Source organism: Gossypium arboreum, chromosome 3 (genome assembly GCF_025698485.1).
Source record: "Gossypium arboreum isolate Shixiya-1 chromosome 3, ASM2569848v2, whole genome shotgun sequence".
Taxonomy (NCBI): Eukaryota; Viridiplantae; Streptophyta; class Magnoliopsida; order Malvales; family Malvaceae; genus Gossypium; species Gossypium arboreum.
The window spans coordinates 31,865,549-31,871,986 of record NC_069072.1 but is presented as its reverse complement, the minus strand read 5'-3'; the positions used below and the strand labels follow the sequence as shown (position 1 = coordinate 31,871,986).

General features: G+C 36.3%; 1 long non-coding RNA gene across 1 annotated transcript; it reads right to left on the bottom strand.

Annotated features, from left to right (window-relative positions):
• Positions 1 to 1,374: 1,374 nt before the first annotated feature.
• Positions 1,375 to 5,921, bottom strand: LOC128290505 (uncharacterized). The gene is made up of 3 exons (XR_008280367.1): positions 4,544 to 5,921; positions 2,502 to 2,590; positions 1,375 to 1,636 (listed from the first exon to the last, which is right to left on the bottom strand). It is a non-coding gene; the product is annotated as an uncharacterized LOC128290505 (long non-coding RNA).
• Between the last annotated feature and the right edge of the window lie 517 nt (positions 5,922 to 6,438).

Genomic DNA, 6,438 nt, shown 5'->3' with positions numbered 1-6,438 from the left:
ATTAGCCTTTCCGAGGTGGTAGTCAATCACCAACTCGTAATCCTTTATCAGCTCTAGCCACTTTCGTTGCCATAGATTCAACTCTTTCTTAGTCAGCATCAATATTAGCCCGAAATTCCTCAGCCCCTTGCTTTCGTATTGGGGGTTTCTCCTTCCTAACCATATCCACTCCTTGCGGAGCTACTAGGGCATACTAAGGAATCGGAAGAGGTAGGGGAGGTGGAGTGTTCGGATTCGTATGAACAAACTTCGTGTACCAAGCGTCCATCATATGGAGGTAAGCCTCTCTAGCCCCTCCAACCTAACTCAGTGTCACGGGCCCATTATCTACCGGTGCAGTTCCTTCAGCGGGAGGCGGCACATTACTCTCCACATCATCCACTGTAGCTACGTCAGGATCCATTTACTATATAAATAAAAACACAATTTATCTTGTTAGGAGTCTTCACACTATCAATATACAGTTATGGAATGTATAGCTAAACTCATACTCACGCTATGTTAGTACTAGAATCGACTAAATCATAGCTCTGATACTACTAAATGTAACGCCCCACACCCGTGCCCTATGCCGAGACAGAATATGAGGTGTTACTACACTTAAACATATGCATTCAAACGTTTCCGAGTCACTAAGACTTGATCAAATTTAAAACTTTTTTGAACTTTGTTTAAACTCCTTAATATGGGCCTACGAGGCCTCAAACATTTATTGGAAGTCATTCGGAACCAACTCAGGTCCTTAAACCGACTTTATATAAATGACCCTTGAAATAGGGTACACACCCGTGTGGCTATTATGACATGGCTGTGCTGATGGCCCGTGTGGTTCAAACGACTTAAGCACAAGGGGACACGTCCGTACCCCGAGCCTTTGTGAATTAAATTCTAAATTCGAACCTACAGGGGTTTTCACACGGATTGACACACGTCCGTGTTTATAGCGTGTGTCCCTTACACGACCATGACACGCCCGTGTCCTAGCCCGTTTTTAAAAACCTTTACATTCTGTTTCTGACGTCAGCATCCAATAAGGGGCACACAGCCAAGGCACACGCCCGTGGCCAAAGGCCATGTCCTCCACACGGCTGAAACACACGATCGTGTCTCTTTCCGTGTGTTTACTACCGTGCATACTGACTTGCAAATTTTATGTGCAGGGGGCACACGACCAAGCAACACGCCCATGGGCTAATCACGTGTCACACACGGCCCAGACACATGCCTATGTGTCTACTTGTGTGGACAAAATAAAGATATTTACCAAGTCTTTGCCACCCTGAAACACAATCTAACATCAACCAACATATCAAAGGTTAACTAATATGATTTCTCAACCAAACAACCATAGTTAAGACCTATAAACATTACATATATTCAACCATGACAACAATTTCACATTCATGAAAGACTAGCTTGCATTCACATAATAACTTTCAGTATTAGCCATTTTCCATGGCCTTATACAAAATGAAACAAATATTAGATTAAGCCAATACATTTGGCCAATTAACAAGGGCAAAAAACTCAAAAGTCAAGGTCCTATACATGTCACAATCAAAATAAAAGATCTAACTATACCAAGTGCTATGGATGATAGTGTGATCGATGCCTCCGACGTTTGATTATCCTCGAGCTAATTAGGCGGCAGTATAAGAAAATAGAAAGGAAAGGAGTAAGAATAAAGCTTAGTAAGTTGTATACAAATAAATATAACAACTTTACCATTCATCATCATGCTCATAATACAAAAATAGGCATAAGCACCACTTAATCATCACTATCCAATACAATTCACATAGCATATTTAAGCTCACATCTCATACATTTCAAATAGGTATCTGTACCATTCATAATATGGTTATACTTTTCTCGTTTAACTTAAACTGTAACTCTCACCGTTGAACCATTTGGAATGCTATCGAATATTCACTAAGCCTCAAACATAGGGTATAATGCTGATGCCTTGTCCCAGACATGGTCTTACATTGGCTCATCCATCAAGTCGATGCCATGTCCCAGACATGGTCTTACACTGACTATCGAAATCGAGGCCGACACTCTGTCCTAAACATGGCCTTACACTAGCTTTCATATATCCTTGTCGATGCCATGTCCTAGACATGGTCTTACACTAACGCATCTCGTAGTCGATGCATGTCCCAGACATGTCTTACACTGGCTTACATCTCAAGGCCGATGCATGTCCCAGACATGTCTTACACTAGCTCTCGTATCAATGTCGATTCCATGTCCCAGACATGGTCTTACACTGGCTCTCATAATATAGCCGATGCATGTCTCAGACATGTCTGACACTAGCACACAAATAGCCCAAATCTCATGGCATGAATATTCGATTTATTTCCTAAAGTTCAAATGGGAGTTCTACTATCTCAATATTCATCATACAGAATCATTTCCACAAACAAGCAATTTATGCTATATCAATTCAAACACATATAATAACAGTGTAGTTGTATTTTTTACATACAACTTACCTCGGATTACAAAATGTAGACGACTAGTTCGGCTTAGTCTACTTGTTTTGCTTTTCCTCGATCTAGGCTTGGATTTTGTAATTCTTGATCTATAATGATAAAAATTCACTAATTTAATCATTTTATTAATCTAGGTACTCAACAATTTAAAAATTGGGCAAAATGACCATTTTGCCCCTAGACTTTTGCAAAATGACCATTTTACCATTAGGTCTAAAAATCGATTTTTATCGAATCTCTTCATATCTTAAGCCTAGACGACCCCTTTTTACTCTTATAAAAACCCAAAATTTCCATTATTTCTCACATTTATCATCAAATTTTCAACTTATGCAAAATGGTCCCTAGTTAAGGTTTCCATGAAAACTACTTCACAGAAGTTGTTTATTACACACCCATAACTCATATTATTCTATAAAATTTCAGAAAACACCATGAAAACTCTCATGGTAAAACCCTATACTTTCAACCATTTTGCAAAATAGTCTCATTATTAGAAAGCTCATGTTACAAAGGGTCCAAAAATACAAAAATCATCAAGAATAACCTTCTAAATGACTTACTTTCAAGAGATATTAATGGATGATATTTTTAACTCTCTAAACCCTTTTTTTTATGCTAAAAATCGGTGAAGACGAAGAAATAAAAAAATGAAGCCTTTTTGTTTTATTTTAATATTGTTACTAGTCAAAATAGATTACCAAAACCTCACCTAATTTTGACTTTCTTGTCTCATGGCCGGCCAAGCACTATTTTAGGGTGTATTTACTCTTTAAAGACCCTCAATTTATGATGCATGGCAATTTAACACCCTTAACTATCAAGTTAAGACTTTTGCACTTTATGCAATTTAGTCCTTTTTTGCAATTAGGCTCCCAAACGCTAAAATTTCTTCACCAAAATTTTCATGCACTAATATAAACATTCTATAACTCCAAAATAATAATAAAATACTTTCTATGACTTCAGATTGGTGTTCTCAAAACTACTGTTCTGACTGGGCCCAAAATCAAGTTGTTACAAAGGCCCATTTAGTCCTTATCTCTTTCTGATTTGTAGTGAAGGGCTTTCATTTTTTATGAGGTTGGCGAAGGAGGAAGGTTTGGTTAGGGGTGCAAAAGTATGCCGGAGGGGACCTGAAGTTACTCATTTACTCTTTGTAGATGACTGCATCTTTTTTAGTGAAACAATTGAAATAAGTGTTAATGTTTTGCAAGAGATTCTAAAAGAATATGAGGTACGCTATGGACAATGTGTTAATTTTGATAAGTCTCTTTTATTTTTCAGTTCAAATGGTACTAAAAATTCAAGTTAAGAGTGTCACAAAGGTTGATGGTTCGATTTTCATCTAACCCAGAAAAATACATTGGGCTTCCATATATAGTGGGCAGGAATAAGAAAATGGCATTTCAAGTGTTGAAAGATAGAATGGTTAAGAGAATTAACAGTTGGTGTGTTAAATCCCTTTCACAAGGTGAAAAAGAGGTGTTTATTAAAAGTGTGCTTTAGGCCATACCAACATATTCAACGTCATGTTTCTTAATGCTTGTTTCTTTATGTACGGATCTGGAGCATATTATCAGTAGATATTGGTGGAAAAATTTTAAGGGGAAAAAGGGTATACATTGCTGTGAATGGAAAAATCTATGTGACTTAAAGGAGGATGGGGGATTGGGATTCAAAAATCTAACGAAGCTGTTGCTTTGCTTGCGAAGTAAGAATGGCGTTTGGCAAAAAATCCAAATTCTCTACTAGATAGATAATAAAGGCCAAATAATATCCAAAAACTACCTTTATAAGATCAAATCTAGAAAATAATTCATCATATACCTAGAAGAGTATATGGACAACTAAGCGAGTGTTACAGGAGGGAATATGCTGGCAAGCGGGGTATGGACTAATATTTCAATTTAGGAGGATGCATGGTTACCGAGATTTTTTGTGGATTTCAAAGTTCATAATAATGACAGGAGTAGTGATCTTAATACAATCTCGAATTTAATTGATCAAGAAAATAGATGTTGGAAGAGAGATTTTATTACCAGACATTTCTCCCCAGATGAAGTAGAGCATATCCTTTGCATTCTACTATCCCAACACATATAGGAAGACAGGTTGAACTGAAGAGGAGGAGGCAATTGAAGAATGCACTGAGGAGTGGTTACAAAAGACTATTACAAGGAGATGATACAATTGAGCCTAGGAACTGCAATAATAATCACACCACATTCAACAAGAAGCTGTGGCAGACAAATTTGCCATAAAAAATTAAGATTACAATTTGGAGGTTATTTAACAATTACATTCCTACGTATGGTAATCTTCACTATAGAATGCTTCGAAGCTCATCATTCTGTCTTCAATGCTCAGATATAAATGAAACAATAGAACATACTTTTCGTGATTGCCTAACTGCAAAAAAATTATAGTCGTAGTTACAAGTAACATGGAATCCGAATATCCTTCATATTGGATTTAAAGACTAGCTTATGGACGTTGTGTCTACCTGTTCAGCATGCAAATGTAGAATGGTTTTCTGTGTTCTTTGGGCCATTTGGATAGTAAGAAATAAAGAGGTACATGAAGGGGCTAAAAAATCTTCACATGAATCAGTTGTTTCTATAAAAACATACCTTAAGAAAATTGATGATCTAGCAAAAAATCTACCTACTTAAAAGATGATGAAGGAAAGATGGTGCCCACCAGATCCAGTGTTTATTAAAATAAACTTTGATGCAGCCTTCAAAACTCAAACAAAAGAATCATGTTCGGGTTTGGGATGCATAAATATCGATGGGCAGATGATAAGCTCAAAAATCATTCTAAATAGACACATTCCTTCTCCCTTTGCGACAGAAGATTTGGCATGTTTACATGCAACACAAATGAGAAGCGATCTGGGTTTTCGAAACGTGATAATCGAAGGGGATGTCCGATTTATTATCAGGAAACTGTAAATAGACCAAGATGATAGATCTGTTATAAGTGCCTACATTAAGTATTCAAAGGAGATGAGTAATAAGTTTTATATAGGTTATTTTGAACATGCATGGAGGAAAACAAATAGATTAGCACATATCATTGCTACAGAAGGAGTGAAAAAAGGGAAAGACACTTATCTGGAAGGAGAGGTCCATGATTTTGCAAATACAGAAATGAAGCAAGAGAGAAGACAGTAACGAGCTGCAGCATCGAGAAACCGAGATGTTGAAAGAGTTGCAATGGAAACTGTGGAACTTGTTTTGATCGTCTCGAATTTCATTTTTCTTATTAGAAGAGATGATAGGTTTTCTGAATGGTTTTTTTTTTTTTTTGTTCTGTATTGTATTTGTAAAATGGGGAAGAAAACCCATCTTTAGGCTTGGCTATTTGGCTTCTCTAAGAGTCACTTATTGTGTTAGTTACTTTCACGTTTTTCTGTATGCTTTTTTACATCAATAAATGAGTCCAGCTATTTGTTAAAAAAAAGAAGAAAAAAGATCTCCACCAGCTACACCTAGTTTGTTGCTCGTACAAATTGAAGGTGTTGTATTTACTGAGTAATTGTATATCGAGTAATAATTTGAGAAAGAATAAGTGAAAGTAACAAGAACCATTAAACATAAGAAGATGTTTACGTAATTCGGTTCAACAACCTATGTTTGCGGGATTACCGATGAGAAATTTCCTATAAATTCTTAATATAAGCTATGGTTTAAGCTCAACCAATGTTTAGATTGTTGCAACTTCACTTTTGTACATTCACAATGAATAAACTCGCCAAATAAGTCTTTCCCTAGAAAGCTTATTTTCCAACTAATAAAATAATCTAATACATAGTAGTTGCACTCAAAATATGTTCCTCACAATAAATTGAATTCGTGCACGTCTAATTATATATAATATATAATATAAAAGAAGGGATGAGAGCATATATAAAAATATAAAGTTTTGGGTT